The sequence below is a fragment of the Hemitrygon akajei genome, chromosome 28 (assembly GCF_048418815.1).
Source record: "Hemitrygon akajei chromosome 28, sHemAka1.3, whole genome shotgun sequence".
Taxonomy (NCBI): Eukaryota; Metazoa; Chordata; class Chondrichthyes; order Myliobatiformes; family Dasyatidae; genus Hemitrygon; species Hemitrygon akajei.
Genome location: NC_133151.1, coordinates 31,691,274 through 31,714,744, shown reverse-complemented (window position 1 = coordinate 31,714,744; position 23,471 = coordinate 31,691,274). Strand labels below are relative to the sequence as shown.

The 23,471-nt window shown below is 43.8% G+C and overlaps 2 non-coding genes and 1 pseudogene across 2 annotated transcripts; 2 read left to right on the top strand and 1 right to left on the bottom strand.

The window, feature by feature from the left end:
- LOC140717854 (uncharacterized) overlaps window positions 1–23,471 on the bottom strand; it is a 966,201-nt pseudogene that overhangs the window by 677,095 nt on the left and 265,635 nt on the right.
- On the top strand, window positions 22,621–22,692 carry trnam-cau (transfer RNA methionine (anticodon CAU)). Its single transcript has one exon. It is a non-coding gene; the product is annotated as a tRNA-Met (tRNA).
- trnan-guu (transfer RNA asparagine (anticodon GUU)) lies at window positions 22,801–22,874 on the top strand. Its single transcript has one exon. It is a non-coding gene; the product is annotated as a tRNA-Asn (tRNA).

The window sequence follows — 23,471 nt, the reverse complement described above, 5'->3', positions numbered from 1 at the left end:
ATAGGAACAGTATTATGTCATTCGGCCCATGGAATCTGATCCCCAATTCTATCATCAGACATAGGAAAAGTATTATGTCATTTGGCCCCTGGAGTCTGATGCCCCATTCTATCATCAGACACAGGAACAGTATTATGTCATTCGGCCCATGGAATCTGATCCTCCATTCAATCATCAGACATAGGAACAGTATTATGTCATTCGGCCCATGGTGTCTGATCCCCCAATCCATCATCAGACATAGGAACAGTACAATGTCATTCGACCCATGGAGTCTGCTCCCCCATTCTATCATCAGACATAGGAACAGTATTATGTCATTCGGCCCATGGAGTCTGATCCTCCATTCTATCATCAGACATAGGAACAGTATTATGTCATTCGGCCCATGGAGTCTGATCCTCCATTCTATCATCAGACATAGGAACAGTATAATGTCATTCGGCCCATGGAATCTGATCCCCCATTCTATCATCAGAAGTAGGAACTGTATTATGTCATTCGGCCCATGGAATCTGATCCCCCATTCTATCATCAGAAGTAGGAACTGTATTATGTCATTCGGCCCATGGAGTCTGATCCCCCATTCTATCATCAGACATAGGAACAGTATTATGTCATTCGGCCCATGGAGTCTGATCCCCCATTCTATCATCAGAAATAGGAACTGTATTATGTCATTCGGCCCATGGTGTCTGATACCCCATTCTATCATCAGACACAGGAACAGTATTATGTCATTCGGCCCATGGAGTCTGCTCCCCCATTCTATCATCAGACAAAGGAACAGTATTATGTCATTCGGCCCATGGAGTCTGATCCCCCATTCTATCATCAGACACAGGAACAGAATAATGACATTCGGCCCATGGAGTCTGATCCTCCATTCTATCATCAGACATAGAACAGTATTATGTCATTTGGCCCCTGGAGTCTAATGCCCCATTATATCATCAGACTCAGGAACAGTATTATGTCATTCGGCCCATGGAATCTGATCCTCCATTCAATCATCAGACATAGGAACAGTATTATGTCATTCGGCCCATGGTGTCTGATCCCCCGATCCATCAACAGACATAGGAACAGTACAATGTCATTCGACCCATGGAGTCTGCTCCCCCATTCTATCATCAGACATAGGAACAGTATTATGTCATTTGGCCCATGGAGTCTGATCCTCCATTCTATCATCAGACATAGAACAGTATTATGTCATTTGGCCCCTGGAGTCTGATGCCCCATTCTATCATCAGACACAGGAACACTATTATGTCATTCGGCCCATGGAATCTGATCCTCCATTCTATCATCAGACATAGGAACAGTATTATGTCATTCGGCCCATGGAGTCTCCTCCATTCTATCATCAGACATCGGAACAGTATTATGTCATTCGGCCCATGGAGTCTCCTCCATCCTATCATCAGACATAGGAACAGTATTATGTCATTCGGTCCATGGAGTCTGATCCTCCATTCTATCATCAGAAATAGGAACAGAATTATGTCATTCAGCCCATGGAGTCTGATCCCCCATTCTATCATCAGACATAGGAACAGTATTATCTCATTTGGCCCATGAAGTCTCCCCCATTCTAACATCAGACATAGGAACAGTATTATGTCATTCGGCCCAAGGAGTCTGTCCCCCATTCTATCATCAGACACAGTAACAGTATTATGTCATTCGGCCCATGGTGTCTGCTCCACCATTCTATCATCAGACATAAGAACAGTATTATGTCATTCGGCCCTTGAAGTCTCCCCCATTCTATCAACAGACATAGGAACAGTATTATGTCATTCGGCCCATGGAGTCTGATCCCCAATTCTATCATCAGACATATGAACAGTATTATGTCATTCGGCCCATGCTGTCTGATCCCCCATTCTATCATCAGACAGAGGAACAGCATTACGTCATTCGGCCCATGGTGTCTGATCCCCCATTCTATCATCAGACATGGCATCAGTATTATGTCATTCGGCCCATGGAGTCTGATCCCCCATTCTATCATCAAATATAGGAACAGTATTATGTCATTCGGCCCATGGAGTCTGATCCCCCATTCTATCATCAGACATGGGAACAGTATTAAGTCATTCGGCCCGTGGTGTCTCCTCCATTCTGTCATCAGACATAGGAAGAGTATTATGTCATTCGGCCCATGGTTTCTGATCCCCCATTCTATCAACAGACATAGGAACAGTATTATGTCATTCGGGCCATGGAGTCTCCTCCATTCTATCATCATACATGGGAACAGTATTATGTCATTCGGACAATTAAGTCTGATCTCCAATTCTATCATCAGACATAGGAACAGTATTATGTCATTCGACCCATGGAATCTGATCCCCCATTCTATCATCAGACATGGGAACAGTATTATGTCATTCGGCCCATGGTGTCTCCCCCATTCTTTCATCAGACGTCGGAAGAGTATTATATCATTAGGCCCATGGAGTCTCCCCCATTCTATCATCAGACATAGGAACAGTATTATGTCATTCGGCCCATGGAGTCTGATCCCCAATTCTATCATCAGACATGGGAACAGTATTATGTCATTTGTCCCATGGTGGCTGATTCCCCATTCTATCATCAGACATAGGAACAGTATTATGTCATTCGGCCCATGGAGTCTGATCCCCAATTCTATCATCAGACATAGGAAAAGTATTATGTCATTTGGCCCCTGGAGTCTGATGCCCCATTCTATCATCAGACACAGGAACAGTATTATGTCATTCGGCCCATGGAATCTGATCCTCCATTCAATCATCAGACATAGGAACAGTATTATGTCATTCGGCCCATGGTGTCTGATCCCCCAATCCATCATCAGACATAGGAACAGTACAATGTCATTCGACCCATGGAGTCTGCTCCCCCATTCTATCATCAGACATAGGAACAGTATTATGTCATTCGGCCCATGGAGTCTGATCCTCCATTCTATCATCAGACATAGGAACAGTATTATGTCATTCGGCCCATGGAATCTGATCCCCCATTCTATCATCAGAAGTAGGAACTGTATTATGTCATTCGGCCCATGGAATCTGATCCCCCATTCTATCATCAGAAGTAGGAACTGTATTATGTCATTCGGCCCATGGAGTCTGATCCCCCATTCTATCATCAGACATAGGAACAGTATTATGTCATTCGGCCCATGGAGTCTGATCCCCCATTCTATCATCAGACACAGGAACAGTATTATGTCATTCGGCCCATGGAGTCTGCTCCCCCATTCTATCATCAGACAAAGGAACAGTATTATGTCATTCGGCCCATGGAGTCTGATCCCCCATTCTATCATCAGACACAGGAACAGAATAATGACATTCGGCCCATGGAGTCTGATCCTCCATTCTATCATCAGACATAGAACAGTATTATGTCATTTGGCCCCTGGAGTCTGATGCCCCATTATATCATCAGACTCAGGAACAGTATTATGTCATTCGGCCCATGGAATCTGATCCTCCATTCAATCATCAGACATAGGAACAGTATTATGTCATTCGGCCCATGGTGTCTGATCCCCCGATCCATCAACAGACATAGGAACAGTACAATGTCATTCGACCCATGGAGTCTGCTCCCCCATTCTATCATCAGACATAGGAACAGTATTATGTCATTTGGCCCATGGAGTCTGATCCTCCATTCTATCATCAGACATAGAACAGTATTATGTCATTTGGCCCCTGGAGTCTGATGCCCCATTCTATCATCAGACACAGGAACACTATTATGTCATTCGGCCCATGGAATCTGATCCTCCATTCTATCATCAGACATAGGAACAGTATTATGTCATTCAGTCCATGGAGTCTCCTTCATTCTATCATCAGACATAGGAACAGTATTATGCCATTCGGCCCATGGAGTCTCCTCCATTCTATCATCAGACATCGGAACAGTATTATGTCATTCGGCCCATGGAGTCTCCTCCATCCTATCATCAGACATAGGAACAGTATTATGTCATTCGACCCATGGTGTCTGATCCTCCATTCTATCATCAGACATAGGAACAGTATTATGTCATTCGGTCCATGGAGTCTGATCCTCCATTCTATCATCAGAAATAGGAACAGAATTATGTCATTCAGCCCATGGAGTCTGATCCCCCATTCTATCATCAGACATAGGAACAGTATTATGTCATTTGGCCCATGAAGTCTCCCCCATTCTAACATCAGACATAGGAACAGTATTATGTCATTCGGCCCAAGGAGTCTGTCCCCCATTCTATCATCAGACACAGTAACAGTATTATGTCATTCGGCCCATGGTGTCTGCTCCACCATTCTATCATCAGACATAAGAACAGTATTATGTCATTCGGCCCTTGAAGTCTCCCCCATTCTATCAACAGACATAGGAACAGTATTATGTCATTCGGCCCATGGAGTCTGATCCTCCATTCAATCATCAGACATAGAACAGTATTATGTCATTCGGCCCCTGGAGTCTGATCCCCCATTCTATCATCAGACATAGGAACAGTATTAAGTCATTCGGCCCATGAAGTCTACCCCATTCTATCATCAGACATAGGAACAGTATTATGTCATTCGGCCCATGGAGTCTGATCCTCCATTCTATCATCAGACATAGAACAGTATTATGACGTTCGGCCCCTGAAGTCTGATCCCCCCATTCTATCATCAGACACAGGAACAGTATTATGTCATTCGGCCCATGGAGTCTGATCCTCCATTCTATCATCAGACATAGGAACAGTATTATGTCATTCATACCATGGAGTCTCCTCCATTCTATCATCAGACATAGGAACAGTATTATGTCATTCGGCCCATGGTGTCTCCCCCATTCGATCATCAGACATAGGAACAGTATTATGTCATTCGGCCCATGGAGTCTGATCCCCAATTCTATCATCAGACATAGGAACACTATTATGTCATTCGGCCCATGGTGTCTGATCCCCCATTCTATCATCAGACAGAGGAACAGAATTACGTCATTCGGCCCATGATGTCTGATCCCCCATTCTATCATCAGACATGGCATCAGTATTATGTCATTTGGCCCATGGTGTCTCCCCCATTCTATCATCAGACATAGCAACAGTATTATGTCATTCGGCCCATGGAGTCTGATCCCCCATTCTATCATCAGATATAGGAACAGTATTATGTCATTCGGCCCATGGAGTCTGATCATCCATTCTATCATCAGACATAGGAACAGTATTATGTCATTCGTCCCATGGAGTCTGTTCCTCCATTCTATCATCAGACATAGGAACAGTGTTGTGTCATTCGGCCCATGGAGTCTGATCCTCCATTCTATCATCAGACATAGGAACAGTATTAGGTCATTCGTCACATGGAGTCTGATCCTCCATTCTATCATCAGACATAGCAACAGTATTATGTCATTCGGCCCATGGAGTCTGATCCCCCATTCTATCATCAGATATAGGAACAGTATTATGTCATTCGGCCCATGGAGTCTGATCATCCATTCTATCATCAGACATAGGAACAGTATTACGTCATTCGTCCCATGGAGTCTGATCCTCCATTCTATCATCAGACATAGGAACCGTGTTGTGTCATTCGGCCCATGGAGTCTGATCCTCCATTCTATCATCAGACATAAGAACAGTATTATGTCATTCGTCCCATGGAGTCTGATCCTCCATTCTATCATCAGACATAGGAACAGTATTATGTCATTCGGCCCATGGTGTCTCCCCCATTCTATCATCAGACACAGTAACAGTATTATGTCATTCGGCCCATGGTGTCTGCTCCACCATTCTATCATCAGACATAGGAACAGTATTATGTCATTCGGCCCTTGAAGTCTCCCCCATTCTATCATCAGACATAGGAATAGTATTATGTCATTCGGCCCATGGAGTCTGATCCTCCATTCTATCATCAGACATAGAACAGTATTATGTCATTCGACCCATGGAGTCTGAACCCCCATTCTATCATCAGACATAGGAACAGTATTATGTCATTCGGCCCATGGTATCTGATCCCCCATTCTATCATCAGAAGTAGGAACTGTATTATGTCATTCGGCCCATGGAGTCTGATACCCCATTCTATCATCAGACACAGGATCAGAATAATGACATTCGGCCCATGGAGTCTGATCCTTCAATCTATCATCAGACATAGGAACAGTATTATGTCATTCAGTCCATAGAGTCTCCTCCATTCTATCATCAGACATAGGAACAGTATTATGTCATTTGGCCCCTACAGTCTGATGCCCCATTCTATCATCAGACACAGGAACAGTATTATGTCATTCGGCCCATGGAATCTGATCCTCCATTCAATCATCAGACATAGGAACAGTATTATGTCATTCGGCCCATGGTGTCTGATCCCCCAATCCATCATCAGTCATAGGGACAGTACAATGTCATTCGACCCATGGAGTCTGCTCCCCCATTCTATCATCAGACATAGGAACAGTATTATGTCATTCGGCCCATGTAGTCTGATCCTCCATTCTATCATCAGACATAGAACAGTATTATGTCATTTGGCCCCTGGAGTCTGATGCCCCATTCTATCATCAGACACAGGAACAGTATTATGTCATTCGGCCCATGGAATCTGATCCCCCATCCTATCATCAGACATAGGAACAGTATTATGTCATTCAACCCATGGTGTCTGATCCTCCATTCTATCATCAGACATAGGAACAGTATTATGTCATTCGGTCCATGGAGTCTGATCCTCCATTCTATCATCAGAAATAGGAACAGAATTATGTCATTCAGCCCATGGAGTCTGATCCCCCATTCTATCATCAGACATAGGAACAGTATTATGTCATTTGGCCCATGGAGTCTGATCCTCCATTCTATCATCAGACATAGAACAGTATTATGTCATTTGGCCCCTGGAGTCTGATGCCCCATTCTATCATCAGACACAGGAACACTATTATGTCATTCGGCCCATGGAATCTGATCCTCCATTCTATCATCAGACATAGGAACAGTATTATGTCATTCAGTCCATGGAGTCTCCTTCATTCTATCATCAGACATAGGAACAGTATTATGTCATTCGGCCCATGGAGTCTCCTCCATTCTATCATCAGACATCGGAACAGTATTATGTCATTCGGCCCATGGAGTCTCCTCCATCCTATCATCAGACATAGGAACAGTCTTATGTCATTCGACCCATGGTGTCTGATCCTCCATTCTATCATCAGACATAGGAACAGTATTATGTCATTCGGTCCATGGAGTCTGATCCTCCATTCTATCATCAGAAATAGGAACAGAATTATGTCATTCAGCCCATGGAGTCTGATCCCCCATTCTATCATCAGACATAGGAACAGTATTATGTCATTTGGCCCATGAAGTCTCCCCCATTCTAACATCAGACATAGGAACAGTATTATGTCATTCGGCCCAAGGAGTCTGTCCCCCATTCTATCATCAGACACAGTAACAGTATTATGTCATTCGGCCCATGGTGTCTGCTCCACCATTCTATCATCAGACATAAGAACAGTATTATGTCATTCGGCCCTTGAAGTCTCCCCCATTCTATCAACAGACATAGGAACAGTATTATGTCATTCGGCCCATGGAGTCTGATCCCCAATTCTATCATCAGACATATGAACAGTATTATGTCATTCGGCCCATGCTGTCTGATCCCCCATTCTATCATCAGACAGAGGAACAGCATTACGTCATTCGGCCCATGGTGTCTGATCCCCCATTCTATCATCAGACATGGCATCAGTATTATGTCATTCGGCCCATGGAGTCTGATCCCCCATTCTATCATCAAATATAGGAACAGTATTATGTCATTCGGCCCATGGAGTCTGATCCCCCATTCTATCATCAGACATGGGAACAGTATTAAGTCATTCGGCCCGTGGTGTCTCCTCCATTCTGTCATCAGACATAGGAAGAGTATTATGTCATTCGGCCCATGGTTTCTGATCCCCCATTCTATCAACAGACATAGGAACAGTATTATGTCATTCGGGCCATGGAGTCTCCTCCATTCTATCATCATACATGGGAACAGTATTATGTCATTCGGACAATTAAGTCTGATCTCCAATACTATCATCAGACATAGGAACAGTATTATGTCATTCGACCCATGGAATCTGATCCCCCATTCTATCATCAGACATGGGAACAGTATTATGTCATTCGGCCCATGGTGTCTCCCCCATTCTTTCATCAGACGTCGGAAGAGTATTATATCATTAGGCCCATGGAGTCTCCCCCATTCTATCATCAGACATAGGAACAGTATTATGTCATTCGGCCCATGGAGTCTGATCCCCAATTCTATCATCAGACATGGGAACAGTATTATGTCATTTGTCCCATGGTGGCTGATTCCCCATTCTATCATCAGACATAGGAACAGTATTATGTCATTCGGCCCATGGAGTCTGATCCCCAATTCTATCATCAGACATAGGAAAAGTATTATGTCATTTGGCCCCTGGAGTCTGATGCCCCATTCTATCATCAGACACAGGAACAGTATTATGTCATTCGGCCCATGGAATCTGATCCTCCATTCAATCATCAGACATAGGAACAGTATTATGTCATTCGGCCCATGGTGTCTGATCCCCCAATCCATCATCAGACATAGGAACAGTACAATGTCATTCGACCCATGGAGTCTGCTCCCCCATTCTATCATCAGACATAGGAACAGTATTATGTCATTCGGCCCATGGAGTCTGATCCTCCATTCTATCATCAGACATAGGAACAGTATTATGTCATTCGGCCCATGGAATCTGATCCCCCATTCTATCATCAGAAGTAGGAACTGTATTATGTCATTCGGCCCATGGAATCTGATCCCCCATTCTATCATCAGAAGTAGGAACTGTATTATGTCATTCGGCCCATGGAGTCTGATCCCCCATTCTATCATCAGACATAGGAACAGTATTATGTCATTCGGCCCATGGAGTCTGATCCCCCATTCTATCATCAGAAATAGGAACTGTATTATGTCATTCGGCCCATGGTGTCTGATACCCCATTCTATCATCAGACACAGGAACAGTATTATGTCATTCGGCCCATGGAGTCTGCTCCCCCATTCTATCATCAGACAAAGGAACAGTATTATGTCATTCGGCCCATGGAGTCTGATCCCCCATTCTATCATCAGACACAGGAACAGAATAATGACATTCGGCCCATGGAGTCTGATCCTCCATTCTATCATCAGACATAGAACAGTATTATGTCATTTGGCCCCTGGAGTCTGATGCCCCATTATATCATCAGACTCAGGAACAGTATTATGTCATTCGGCCCATGGAATCTGATCCTCCATTCAATCATCAGACATAGGAACAGTATTATGTCATTCGGCCCATGGTGTCTGATCCCCCGATCCATCAACAGACATAGGAACAGTACAATGTCATTCGACCCATGGAGTCTGCTCCCCCATTCTATCATCAGACATAGGAACAGTATTATGTCATTTGGCCCATGGAGTCTGATCCTCCATTCTATCATCAGACATAGAACAGTATTATGTCATTTGGCCCCTGGAGTCTGATGCCCCATTCTATCATCAGACACAGGAACACTATTATGTCATTCGGCCCATGGAATCTGATCCTCCATTCTATCATCAGACATAGGAACAGTATTATGTCATTCAGTCCATGGAGTCTCCTTCATTCTATCATCAGACATAGGAACAGTATTATGCCATTCGGCCCATGGAGTCTCCTCCATTCTATCATCAGACATCGGAACAGTATTATGTCATTCGGCCCATGGAGTCTCCTCCATCCTATCATCAGACATAGGAACAGTATTATGTCATTCGACCCATGGTGTCTGATCCTCCATTCTATCATCAGACATAGGAACAGTATTATGTCATTCGGTCCATGGAGTCTGATCCTCCATTCTATCATCAGAAATAGGAACAGAATTATGTCATTCAGCCCATGGAGTCTGATCCCCCATTCTATCATCAGACATAGGAACAGTATTATGTCATTTGGCCCATGAAGTCTCCCCCATTCTAACATCAGACATAGGAACAGTATTATGTCATTCGGCCCAAGGAGTCTGTCCCCCATTCTATCATCAGACACAGTAACAGTATTATGTCATTCGGCCCATGGTGTCTGCTCCACCATTCTATCATCAGACATAAGAACAGTATTATGTCATTCGGCCCTTGAAGTCTCCCCCATTCTATCAACAGACATAGGAACAGTATTATGTCATTCGGCCCATGGAGTCTGATCCTCCATTCAATCATCAGACATAGAACAGTATTATGTCATTCGGCCCCTGGAGTCTGATCCCCCATTCTATCATCAGACATAGGAACAGTATTAAGTCATTCGGCCCATGAAGTCTACCCCATTCTATCATCAGACATAGGAACAGTATTATGTCATTCGGCCCATGGAGTCTGATCCTCCATTCTATCATCAGACATAGAACAGTATTATGACGTTCGGCCCCTGAAGTCTGATCCCCCCATTCTATCATCAGACACAGGAACAGTATTATGTCATTCGGCCCATGGAGTCTGATCCTCCATTCTATCATCAGACATAGGAACAGTATTATGTCATTCATACCATGGAGTCTCCTCCATTCTATCATCAGACATAGGAACAGTATTATGTCATTCGGCCCATGGTGTCTCCCCCATTCGATCATCAGACATAGGAACAGTATTATGTCATTCGGCCCATGGAGTCTGATCCCCAATTCTATCATCAGACATAGGAACACTATTATGTCATTCGGCCCATGGTGTCTGATCCCCCATTCTATCATCAGACAGAGGAACAGAATTACGTCATTCGGCCCATGATGTCTGATCCCCCATTCTATCATCAGACATGGCATCAGTATTATGTCATTTGGCCCATGGTGTCTCCCCCATTCTATCATCAGACATAGCAACAGTATTATGTCATTCGGCCCATGGAGTCTGATCCCCCATTCTATCATCAGATATAGGAACAGTATTATGTCATTCGGCCCATGGAGTCTGATCATCCATTCTATCATCAGACATAGGAACAGTATTATGTCATTCGTCCCATGGAGTCTGTTCCTCCATTCTATCATCAGACATAGGAACAGTGTTGTGTCATTCGGCCCATGGAGTCTGATCCTCCATTCTATCATCAGACATAGGAACAGTATTAGGTCATTCGTCACATGGAGTCTGATCCTCCATTCTATCATCAGACATAGCAACAGTATTATGTCATTCGGCCCATGGAGTCTGATCCCCCATTCTATCATCAGATATAGGAACAGTATTATGTCATTCGGCCCATGGAGTCTGATCATCCATTCTATCATCAGACATAGGAACAGTATTACGTCATTCGTCCCATGGAGTCTGATCCTCCATTCTATCATCAGACATAGGAACCGTGTTGTGTCATTCGGCCCATGGAGTCTGATCCTCCATTCTATCATCAGACATAAGAACAGTATTATGTCATTCGTCCCATGGAGTCTGATCCTCCATTCTATCATCAGACATAGGAACAGTATTATGTCATTCGGCCCATGGTGTCTCCCCCATTCTATCATCAGACACAGTAACAGTATTATGTCATTCGGCCCATGGTGTCTGCTCCACCATTCTATCATCAGACATAGGAACAGTATTATGTCATTCGGCCCTTGAAGTCTCCCCCATTCTATCATCAGACATAGGAACAGTATTATGTCATTCGGCCCATGGAGTCTGATCCTCCATTCTATCATCAGACATAGAACAGTATTATGTCATTCGACCCATGGAGTCTGAACCCCCATTCTATCATCAGACATAGGAACAGTATTATGTCATTCGGCCCATGGTATCTGATCCCCCATTCTATCATCAGAAGTAGGAACTGTATTATGTCATTCGGCCCATGGAGTCTGATACCCCATTCTATCATCAGACACAGGATCAGAATAATGACATTCGGCCCATGGAGTCTGATCCTTCAATCTATCATCAGACATAGGAACAGTATTATGTCATTCAGTCCATAGAGTCTCCTCCATTCTATCATCAGACATAGGAACAGTATTATGTCATTTGGCCCCTACAGTCTGATGCCCCATTCTATCATCAGACACAGGAACAGTATTATGTCATTCGGCCCATGGAATCTGATCCTCCATTCAATCATCAGACATAGGAACAGTATTATGTCATTCGGCCCATGGTGTCTGATCCCCCAATCCATCATCAGTCATAGGGACAGTACAATGTCATTCGACCCATGGAGTCTGCTCCCCCATTCTATCATCAGACATAGGAACAGTATTATGTCATTCGGCCCATGTAGTCTGATCCTCCATTCTATCATCAGACATAGAACAGTATTATGTCATTTGGCCCCTGGAGTCTGATGCCCCATTCTATCATCAGACACAGGAACAGTATTATGTCATTCGGCCCATGGAATCTGATCCCCCATCCTATCATCAGACATAGGAACAGTATTATGTCATTCAACCCATGGTGTCTGATCCTCCATTCTATCATCAGACATAGGAACAGTATTATGTCATTCGGTCCATGGAGTCTGATCCTCCATTCTATCATCAGAAATAGGAACAGAATTATGTCATTCAGCCCATGGAGTCTGATCCCCCATTCTATCATCAGACATAGGAACAGTATTATGTCATTTGGCCCATGAAGTCTCCCCCATTCTAACATCAGACATAGGAACAGTATTATGTCATTCGGCCCAAGGAGTCTGTCCCCCATTCTATCATCAGACACAGTAACAGTATTATGTCATTCGGCCCATGGTGTCTGCTCCACCATTCTATCATCAGACATAAGAACAGTATTATGTCATTCGGCCCTTGAAGTCTCCCCCATTCTATCAACAGACATAGGAACAGTATTATGTCATTCGGCCCATGGAGTCTGATCCTCCATTCAATCATCAGACATAGAACAGTATTATGTCATTCGGCCCCTGGAGTCTGATCCCCCATTCTATCATCAGACATAGGAACAGTATTAAGTCATTCGGCCCATGAAGTCTACCCCATTCTATCATCAGACATAGGAACAGTATTATGTCATTCGGCCCATGGAGTCTGATCCTCCATTCTATTATCAGACATAGAACAGTATTATGACGTTCGGCCCCTGAAGTCTGATCCCCCCATTCTATCATCAGACACAGGAACAGTATTATGTCATTCGGCCCATGGAGTCTGATCCTCCATTCTATCATCAGACACAGGAACAGAATAATGACATTCGGCCCATGGAGTCTGATCCTCCATTCTATCATCAGACATAGAACAGTATTATGTCATTTGGCCCCTGGAGTCTGATGCCCCATTATATCATCAGACTCAGGAACAGTATTATGTCATTCGGCCCATGGAATCTGATCCTCCATTCAATCATCAGACATAGGAACAGTATTATGTCATTCGGCCCATGGTGTCTGATCCCCCGATCCATCAACAGACATAGGAACAGTACAATGTCATTCGACCCATGGAGTCTGCTCCCCCATTCTATCATCAGACATAGGAACAGTATTATGTCATTTGGCCCATGGAGTCTGATCCTCCATTCTATCATCAGACATAGAACAGTATTATGTCATTTGGCCCCTGGAGTCTGATGCCCCATTCTATCATCAGACACAGGAACACTATTATGTCATTCGGCCCATGGAATCTGATCCTCCATTCTATCATCAGACATAGGAACAGTATTATGTCATTCAGTCCATGGAGTCTCCTTCATTCTATCATCAGACATAGGAACAGTATTATGCCATTCGGCCCATGGAGTCTCCTCCATTCTATCATCAGACATCGGAACAGTATTATGTCATTCGGCCCATGGAGTCTCCTCCATCCTATCATCAGACATAGGAACAGTATTATGTCATTCGACCCATGGTGTCTGATCCTCCATTCTATCATCAGACATAGGAACAGTATTATGTCATTCGGTCCATGGAGTCTGATCCTCCATTCTATCATCAGAAATAGGAACAGAATTATGTCATTCAGCCCATGGAGTCTGATCCCCCATTCTATCATCAGACATAGGAACAGTATTATGTCATTTGGCCCATGAAGTCTCCCCCATTCTAACATCAGACATAGGAACAGTATTATGTCATTCGGCCCAAGGAGTCTGTCCCCCATTCTATCATCAGACACAGTAACAGTATTATGTCATTCGGCCCATGGTGTCTGCTCCACCATTCTATCATCAGACATAAGAACAGTATTATGTCATTCGGCCCTTGAAGTCTCCCCCATTCTATCAACAGACATAGGAACAGTATTATGTCATTCGGCCCATGGAGTCTGATCCTCCATTCAATCATCAGACATAGAACAGTATTATGTCATTCGGCCCCTGGAGTCTGATCCCCCATTCTATCATCAGACATAGGAACAGTATTAAGTCATTCGGCCCATGAAGTCTACCCCATTCTATCATCAGACATAGGAACAGTATTATGTCATTCGGCCCATGGAGTCTGATCCTCCATTCTATCATCAGACATAGAACAGTATTATGACGTTCGGCCCCTGAAGTCTGATCCCCCCATTCTATCATCAGACACAGGAACAGTATTATGTCATTCGGCCCATGGAGTCTGATCCTCCATTCTATCATCAGACATAGGAACAGTATTATGTCATTCATACCATGGAGTCTCCTCCATTCTATCATCAGACATAGGAACAGTATTATGTCATTCGGCCCATGGTGTCTCCCCCATTCGATCATCAGACATAGGAACAGTATTATGTCATTCGGCCCATGGAGTCTGATCCCCAATTCTATCATCAGACATAGGAACACTATTATGTCATTCGGCCCATGGTGTCTGATCCCCCATTCTATCATCAGACAGAGGAACAGAATTACGTCATTCGGCCCATGATGTCTGATCCCCCATTCTATCATCAGACATGGCATCAGTATTATGTCATTTGGCCCATGGTGTCTCCCCCATTCTATCATCAGACATAGCAACAGTATTATGTCATTCGGCCCATGGAGTCTGATCCCCCATTCTATCATCAGATATAGGAACAGTATTATGTCATTCGGCCCATGGAGTCTGATCATCCATTCTATCATCAGACATAGGAACAGTATTATGTCATTCGTCCCATGGAGTCTGTTCCTCCATTCTATCATCAGACATAGGAACAGTGTTGTGTCATTCGGCCCATGGAGTCTGATCCTCCATTCTATCATCAGACATAGGAACAGTATTAGGTCATTCGTCACATGGAGTCTGATCCTCCATTCTATCATCAGACATAGCAACAGTATTATGTCATTCGGCCCATGGAGTCTGATCCCCCATTCTATCATCAGATATAGGAACAGTATTATGTCATTCGGCCCATGGAGTCTGATCATCCATTCTATCATCAGACATAGGAACAGTATTACGTCATTCGTCCCATGGAGTCTGATCCTCCATTCTATCATCAGACATAGGAACCGTGTTGTGTCATTCGGCCCATGGAGTCTGATCCTCCATTCTATCATCAGACATAAGAACAGTATTATGTCATTCGTCCCATGGAGTCTGATCCTCCATTCTATCATCAGACATAGGAACAGTATTATGTCATTCGGCCCATGGTGTCTCCCCCATTCTATCATCAGACACAGTAACAGTATTATGTCATTCGGCCCATGGAGTCTGAACCCCCATTCTATCATCAGACATAGGAACAGTATTATGTCATTCGGCCCATGGTATCTGATCCCCCATTCTATCATCAGAAGTAGGAACTGTATTATGTCATTCGGCCCATGGAGTCTGATACCCCATTCTATCATCAGACACAGGATCAGAATAATGACATTCGGCCCATGGAGTCTGATCCTTCAATCTATCATCAGACATAGGAACAGTATTATGTCATTCAGTCCATAGAGTCTCCTCCATTCTATCATCAGACATAGGAACAGTATTATGTCATTTGGCCCCTACAGTCTGATGCCCCATTCTATCATCAGACACAGGAACAGTATTATGTCATTCGGCCCATGGAATCTGATCCTCCATTCAATCATCAGACATAGGAACAGTATTATGTCATTCGGCCCATGGTGTCTGATCCCCCAATCCATCATCAGTCATAGGGACAGTACAATGTCATTCGACCCATGGAGTCTGCTCCCCCATTCTATCATCAGACATAGGAACAGTATTATGTCATTCGGCCCATGTAGTCTGATCCTCCATTCTATCATCAGACATAGAACAGTATTATGTCATTTGGCCCCTGGAGTCTGATGCCCCATTCTATCATCAGACACAGGAACAGTATTATGTCATTCGGCCCATGGAATCTGATCCCCCATCCTATCATCAGACATAGGAACAGTATTATGTCATTCAACCCATGGTGTCTGATCCTCCATTCTATCATCAGACATAGGAACAGTATTATGTCATTCGGTCCATGGAGTCTGATCCTCCATTCTATCATCAGAAATAGGAACAGAATTATGTCATTCAGCCCATGGAGTCTGATCCCCCATTCTATCATCAGACATAGGAACAGTATTATGTCATTTGGCCCATGAAGTCTCCCCCATTCTAACATCAGACATAGGAACAGTATTATGTCATTCGGCCCAAGGAGTCTGTCCCCCATTCTATCATCAGACACAGTAACAGTATTATGTCATTCGGCCCATGGTGTCTGCTCCACCATTCTATCATCAGACATAAGAACAGTATTATGTCATTCGGCCCTTGAAGTCTCCCCCATTCTATCAACAGACATAGGAACAGTATTATGTCATTCGGCCCATGGAGTCTGATCCTCCATTCAATCATCAGACATAGAACAGTATTATGTCATTCGGCCCCTGGAGTCTGATCCCCCATTCTATCATCAGACATAGGAACAGTATTAAGTCATTCGGCCCATGAAGTCTACCCCATTCTATCATCAGACATAGGAACAGTATTATGTCATTCGGCCCATGGAGTCTGATCCTCCATTCTATTATCAGACATAGAACAGTATTATGACGTTCGGCCCCTGAAGTCTGATCCCCCCATTCTATCATCAGACACAGGAACAGTATTATGTCATTCGGCCCATGGAGTCTGATCCTCCATTCTATCATCAGACATAGGAACAGTATTATGTCATTCATACCATGGAGTCTCCTCCATTCTATCATCAGACATAGGAACAGTATTATGTCATTCGGCCCATGGTGTCTCCCCCATTCGATCATCAGACATAGGAACAGTATTATGTCATTCGGCCCATGGAGTCTGATCCCCAATTCTATCATCAGACATAGGAACACTATTATGTCATTCGGCCCATGGTGTCTGATCCCCCATTCTATCATCAGACAGAGGAACAGCATTACGTCATTCGGCCCATGATGTCTGATCCCCCATTCTATCATCAGACATGGCATCAGTATTATGTCATTTGGCCCATGGTGTCTCCCCCATTCTATCATCAGACATAGCAACAGTATTATGTCATTCGGCCCATGGAGTCTGATCCCCCATTCTATCATCAGATATAGGAACAGTATTATGTCATTCGGCCCATGGAGTCTGATCATCCATTCTATCATCAGACATAGGAACAGTATTATGTCATTCGTCCCATGGAGTCTGTTCCTCCATTCTATCATCAGACATAGGAACAGTGTTGTGTCATTCGGCCCATGGAGTCTGATCCTCCATTCTATCATCAGACATAGGAACAGTATTAGGTCATTCGTCACATGCAGTATGATCCTCCATTCTATCATCAGACATAGCAACAGTATTATGTCATTCGGCCCATGGAGTCTGATCCCCCATTCTATCATCAGATATAGGAACAGTATTATGTCATTCGGCCCATGGAGTCTGATCATCCATTCTATCATCAGACATAGGAACAGTATTACGTCATTCGTCCCATGGAGTCTGATCCTCCATTCTATCATCAGACATAGGAACCGTGTTGTGTCATTCGGCCCATGGAGTCTGATCCTCCATTCTATCATCAGACATAAGAACAGTATTATGTCATTCGTCCCATGGAGTCTGATCCTCCATTCTATCATCAGACATAGGAACAGTATTATGTCATTCGGCCCATGGTGTCTCCCCCATTCTATCATCAGACACAGTAACAGTATTATGTCATTCGGCCCATGGTGTCTGCTCCACCATTCTATCATCAGACATAGGAACAGTATTATGTCATTCGGCCCTTGAAGTCTCCCCCATTCTATCATCAGACATAGGAACAGTATTATGTCATTCGGCCCATGGAGTCTGATCCTCCATTCTATCATCAGACATAGAACAGTATTATGTCATTCGACCCATGGAGTCTGAACCCCCATTCTATCATCAGACATAGGAACAGTATTAAGTCATTCGGCCCATGGTATCTGATCCCCCATTCTATCATCAGAAGTAGGAACTGTATTATGTCATTCGGCCCATGGAGTCTGATACCCCATTCTATCATCAGACACAGGATCAGAATAATGACATTCGGCCCATGGAGTCTGATCCTTCAATCTATCATCAGACATAGGAACAGTATTATGTCATTCAGTCCATAGAGTCTCCTCCATTCTATCATCAGACATAGGAACAGTATTATGTCATTTGGCCCCTGGAGTCTGATGCCCCATTCTATCATCAGACACAGGAACAGTATTATGTCATTCGGCCCATGGAATCTGATCCTCCATTCAATCATCAGACATAGGAACAGTATTATGTCATTCGGCCCATGGTGTCTGATCCCCCAATCCATCATCAGTCATAGGGACAGTACAATGTCATTCGACCCATGGAGTCTGCTCCCCCATTCTATCATCAGACATAGGAACAGTATTATGTCATTCGGCCCATGTAGTCTGATCCTCCATTCTATCATCAGACATAGAACAGTATTATGTCATTTGGCCCCTGGAGTCTGATGCCCCATTCTATCATCAGACACAGGAACAGTATTATGTCATTCGGCCCATGGAATCTGATCCTCCATTCTATCATCAGACATAGGAACTGTATTATGTCATTCGGTCCATGGAGTCTGATCCTCCATTCTATCATCAGAAATAGGAACAGAATTATGTCATTCAGCCCATGGAGTCTGATCCCCCATTCTATCATCAGACATAGGAACAGTATTATGTCATTCGGCCCATGAAGTCTCCCCCATTCTAACATCAGACATAGGAACAGTATTATGTCATTCGGCCCATGGAGTCTGTCCCCCATTCTATCATCAGACACGGTAACAGTATTATGTCATTCGTCCCATGGTGTCTGCTCCACAATTCTATCATCAGACATAGGAACAGTATTAAGTCATTCGTCCCATGAAGTCTCCCCCATTCTATCATCAGACATAGGAACAGTATTATGTCATTCGGCCCATGGAGTCTGATCCTCCATTCTATCATCAGACATAGAACAGTATTATGTCATTCGGCCCCTGGAGTCTGATCCCCCCCATTCTATCATCAGACACAGGAACAGTATTATGTCATTCGGCCCATGGAGTCTGATCCTCCATTCTATCATCAGACATAGGAACAGTATTATGTCATTCGGCCCATCGTGTCTCCCCCATTCTATCATCAGACATAGGAACAGTATTATGTCATTCGCCCCATGGAGTCTGATCCCCCATTCTATCATCAGACATGGTAACAGTATTATGTCATTCGGCCCATTGTGTCTCCCGCATTCTATCATCAGACATAGGAACAGTATTATGTCATTCGGCCCATGGTGTCTGATCCCCCATTCTATCATCAGACATAAGAACAGTATTATGTCATTCGGCCCATGGAGTCTGATCCTCCATTCTATGATCAGACATGGGAACAGTATTATGTCATTCGTCCCATGGTGCCTGATCCCCCATTCTATCATCAGACATTGGAACAGTATTATGTCATTCGGCCCATGGAGTCTGATCCCCCATTCTATCATCAGACATGGGAACAGTATTATGTCATTTGACCCATGGTGTCTCCACCATTCTATCATCAGACGTAGGAACAGTATTATGTCATTCGACCCATGGAGTCTGCTGCCCCATTCTTTCATCAGTCATAGGAACAGTATTATGTCATTCGACCCATGGAGTCTGCTGCCCCATTCTTTCATCAGTCATAGGAACAGTATTATGTCATTCGGCCCATGGTGTCTCCCCCATTCTATCATCAGACGTAGGAACAGTATTATGTCATTCGGCCCATGGAGTCTGATCCTCCATTCTATCATCAGACATAGGAACAGTATTTTGTCATTCGTCCCGTGGAGTCTTCCCCAATCTATCATCAGACATAGGAACAGTATTATGTCATTCGGCCCATGGAGTCTGCTCCTCCATTCTATCATCAGACATAGGAACAGTATTATGACATTCGGCCGATGGAGTCTGCTCCTCCATTCTATCATCAGACATAGGAACAGTATTATGTCATTCTGTCCATGGAGTCTGATCCCCCATTCTATCATCAGACATAGGAACAGTATTATGTCATTCAGCCCATGGAGTCTGATCCCCCATTTTATCATCAGACAGAACATTATTATGTCATTTATCCCGTGGAGTCTGATCCTCCATTACATCTTGGCTGATTAATTATCCCCCCCAACCCTGTTCACCTGCCGTCTTTCCGTAACGTGCGACGCTCTTACTATTTATTAACTTACTTACGTCCGCTTTAAATATATCCAATTACTTTACCTCCAGAGCCGTCCGCTTTCAATGTACCAAATTACTTTGCTTCGTCAGCAATGAATGCCACGGATTTTCTGCTATGTCAGTAGATAAGGCATTCCGTTTTGTGCCGTCTTCTTCCACAATCCTGTCCCAGAGAATAAAGCTGTGGGCCTCTGACAAACTTTTCGCCTCCTACACAACAGTGTGAGACAATATACACGTCTCTCCCAATGGATTCCTCTCCCTAAAGTTCAAAGTTGAAAGATTAATCTATATTTATTACCAAAGTATATACATGTAATCACATGAACATCGACAGTAAACACAACAAAACACAAGAGAATCAATGAAAGACCGCACTCAACAAAAACAGCAAATGAGCAATGTGCAAAAGACTATAAACTACGCAATTACAAGAAAGAACAAACAAAGTACTCATAATAAATAAATAATCAATAAGTATCAAGAACATGAAATCATCAGTTTTGAGAGTTTATGAGTTGTGGGTACGTCTCAGTGCTGTGGTAAATGAAGTTATCCATTCTTCTTCAAGAGTCTGATGGTTGAGGGGTAATGGACCTGTTGATGTGTTACCTTCCTCTTGATGGGGCTGAGGGAAGAGAGCATGACCTGCATGGTCGGGGCCCTGTATTCCGTGTAGATGTGCTCAGAGGTGGGGAGGCCTTTACCTGTGCTGGACGGGGTGTATTCATTAAGTTTTGTGAGTTTTTCAGTAGAAAGGCATTGGTGGTTCCATGCCAGGTCCTCATGCCTCCAGTCAATGACTCTCCACCTACACATCTATTGAAGTCTGTCAAACTTTTAGATGACATGTGGAGCGCTTACGTGCCTTTACTGTATCAGTCACACAGCTTTGGTGGAGGAATGGAAAAACCGCCCCGTGTGGCAGGGAGGGGCGAAGCATCAGCGATACTCCACATCTCCCCATCTGTCACTAACTGGTCCGGCTGTGATGGTCTGAACATGACAGTAACAGTTAATCCCGGCGGAGGAATTGTTGCATTTGATGTCAGCGTTTGCAGTACATTAATGTCGCGAGTTCCTCTGAACCAGTTGAACTGCTGGTTCAACACTGAAGGAATCCCGACAATCATTCAATCATCAGGACAGGATTAGGAAGTGAATGGCACCTCGGGTTAAAACGTCATAATTAAATAACAATTAAATAATGTAAAATGAATTTCAGTGGCGAAATATCGGGAACAATAGACAATAGACAATAGACAGTATGTGCATGAATAGGCCATTCGGCCCTTGTAGCCAGCACCGCCATTCACTGTGTTCATGGTTGATCATACACAATCAGTATCCCGTGCCTGCCCTCTCCCCATATCCCTTGACCCCTCTATCTATAAGAGCTCTATCTAACTCCCTCTTGAAAGCATCCAGAGACTTGTCCTCCACTGCCTTCTGGGGCAGAGTATTCCACATATCCACCACTCTCTGGGTGAAAAAGTTTTTCCGCATCTCTTTTCTAAATGGCCTACCCCTTATTCTTAACGAAGTGCAAGACGGATTGAGCATAAACGGCAGAGAGAGAATAACTGAGTGGGTCAGAGAGTAGGGAAGGTGGAGAAAACGAGAAAGAGGAGAAACAGGGAATCAACAAAAGAAAGTGAAGTACGTGAGTAAGAAACGGGAAAAAGACGGAATGGACCCAGATATGTAGAGACACCGAAGCAGACCCAGATATGTAGAGACACAGACACAGAACCAGACCCAGACATGTACAGACACAGACAAAAACATAAACACATGCATACATACACATAAAAAAACACAGCATTCACAGTTCAACAATTGGTTATACTTCTTGTAGCAGAGTGGCGCAGCGGAAGCGTGCTGGGCCCATAACCCAGAGGTCGATGGATCGAAACCATCCTCTGCTATATTTATTCTCTGTTAGCGGCAGCAGATATTCAGCCTTGTATTTTAAAACACTATGCACCATTAATTGAATTGAAATTTGTCATTTATTGGTACGCTTTTAAATAGTCGTCTCTGTGGCGCAATCGGTGAGCGCGTTCGGCTGTTAACCGAAAGGTTGGTGGTTCGAGCCCACCCAGGGACGTTAGTGATCCAGTAGTTTATTTTCTCTCGTACAAGAGAAAATGTGCAGCAGCATCTATGGAATAAAGTACACGGTCGATTTTGCAGGCCGAAACCCTTCTTCAGGATCACGAAGCAGCCTGGCCTGTTGAGTTCCTCCAGCATTTTGTGTATGTTGCTTGGATTTCCAGCCTCTGCACATATTCCCGTCTGTGATTCGACTGCTACACTGCGAAGTCTCTTCCGTGGAATTGAATTGAACGGATTTTATTAATTATGTCTTTCAAATACATGAGGAGTAAACATTTTTACGATACGTCTCTGTCTAAATGTGCAATGTACAACTTATGGTAATATGTAATAAACAGTATGTACAACAGGACAGTCAATATAACATAGAAATGCAGTTGTATCAGCGAGAATTAATCAGTCTGATGGCCTGGGGGAAGAAGCTGTCCCGGAGTCTGTTGGTCCCGGCTTTTATGCTGCCGTCCTCTTTCCCGGATGGTAGCACCAGGAACAGTTTGAGATTGGGGTGACTCGGGTCCCCAACGATCCTTCAGGTCCTATTTACACACCTGTCTGTAAATGTCCTGAATAGTGGGAAGGTCACATCAAC